Source organism: Lactuca virosa, chromosome 5, assembly GCF_052849685.1.
Source record: "Lactuca virosa cultivar CGN04683 chromosome 5, Lactuca_virosa_CGN04683_v6, whole genome shotgun sequence".
Lineage (NCBI taxonomy): Eukaryota > Viridiplantae > Streptophyta > Magnoliopsida > Asterales > Asteraceae > Lactuca > Lactuca virosa.
Window position 1 is genome coordinate 398,083,063 of NC_136430.1, and position 2,430 is coordinate 398,085,492.

The window sequence follows — 2,430 nt, forward strand, 5'->3', positions numbered from 1 at the left end:
CCAACTCATGACAGTCTTGATTCATATCTACTTCCAACATATGACCGACTGTGGATGGTTTGAATAACTTAATCATTCGGAAAGAATAACCTAGTTATTATGGAAGTCAAAACATGCAAAGTGAAACACAAGAATAATTGAATCCAATATGGTCTCAGCCCTTATGAATATAAATAAAACACCTTTTATTCATCACCATATTGATTCCACATTATTCTGTTTCGATTTATCAACTTAACACTTGAATTAAAACAATAGTTGTCCCATGCTCCAAGCATGTACACTATGTTTTCTAAACAATAGTCATGCCATACACCAAGTGTGCACACTATGTTTGTCTATGATCTTTACTTTGTGAAGTAGATCAATTGAACATGATTCCAATGATGCGCATTTCACAGTCCCAAATCCTTACCGTAAATGAAAGAATACCAAATTCTTGTCATTTACTGTAATATGTTAGATTCCAAACTTATATGCATTGATCCTCTTGCAATGACTATGCACAAAAGTTACAAAACTTGTCAACAGTCATTACAGAGTATTCCAAAGGAGATCACTTCTATGGAAACGAACTCTCGTATTCAAAGTACATTGCTTTGAACATCCTTCTTGCATAAAAGTTTCTAACTTTCTCATAGATTCTTAATATCCAACTCCCAATATGGAAAATTTCCATATTCCCATTTTGATTATCATATCTGAACAAGAGCTACCTCTTTATAGAATATATCCATATGGTCCTTCCAAAATTTAACACTATACTTCCAACTGTCCCTGAGCAACCAATCTTTGGTGAACCTTAGATTGTCCTCGACAATTGCTTAATCATTTTAGTCTTATCCAATTCTAGACTTTTCCCTTCTTAATGCTCTGAGCATTTGGAAAATTTAGAAAGGATGAATATTATAGCACATATGACCGATCCTATACCCGAAGCATATGGGACACGATTCACGATGTCTCACATAAAGACCTGATACTAGATCAGTCTTTTGCTATAATATTTTTTTATTTGCCATGTTTTCAAAAATCGACTATGAAGAGGGATGTCGTAATCATAATCGAATTTGAGAACGCAATATATATAGAATTTCCTTATGTTGAACCATTCCAACATAAAATTCGTATATATATCCTTGACTAAAGATGATTGAAATCTCAATCTAAACTTTAGGATTGAAATGAAGTATAATCTTCTCTCCCTTAATTATAGCAAAACAACCTTTTCCAAGTGAAATTCTTGTTTTCTATAATTAACAATACTCATCATAATTGATTATGCTCCCACTAGCATAATAATTATTTAGCACAACAATTATGCTCCCACTAGCTTTGACATGTACTCAGAAATCGACTTCTAGAAATCAATACTTTGTTGACTTTCATCACCAAAGTTCAGACTTCTGATACGAGATGCTTCGAAAAAACTTTATCTAAGCTTCTCAGACTCATACATCTTTCTTTAGATAGCTCACATGTGTATCTAAACAATTATGAAGAGGGATGCCGTAATCATAATGTTTAGACCTGTTTGCCATTTCTCACAAGTCCATGTTAGTGTGCCGGTTAACCACACACGCTCCACTAACGACTTTGAGAATGCGAACAACACAATTGCTATCTACTTAAAATCTACTTAGTGAAAGCGTTTCCTCACCATCATTTTCATGAATCGGAAAAAACCTTATGACACTTAGATTTTATGATGTATGTGTTCCTATCCATATGAGTTTTTCAAAACCGTAATCAAAAGACAAGGTTAGTGACAAACTCAAAACATATGGATTGAACTTGTTCAATCTTGATTTCTTGCCTCTTGGTAGCCCAAGGGCCCACCATTGCTTCCAAGTTGTTATGCACACAATTGAGAACTCACAGAACTCACATACATAGTCAACTTTACCGGAATAGGCACAGGAACAAGAATTATGTCAACACGATAGGTTACAAACCTCATGTCGTGTGCTAGCGATAAACTATAGGTTTTATCCTTGATTAGCTCTTGAAACTTTGAAGACCTTTAAGACTCCCACTGTCCTCTTGACATATAAGTTTCTCTTTGTCAAGAACCATTCCTTGACAACCAAACAAATATTCAAGAGTCAGTGCGGATCCTTATCAAGATAAACACTTCACACAATTGGTGTCAATTGGTCTCTGTTTTATCCAAAACATCACAACTTACCAATTTCAAATGTACAAGAGTAGAAAACATTTTACTCTTACATTTGACAAGTGTTATAAACCTTCTTTAAGATGTGTCACTCAAGTTACAATCTTGGAGTATGACTCTAAGACTTGTTTTTGGAACGAAGTATGATTCATCTTCTTGATTTTAACCATTCCAACAATTCATGAATCCTCTTCTTAGCCATAAAATTCACTAAGATGTCCTTAGAGGATGAATTGTGACATGGTTTCTTAATC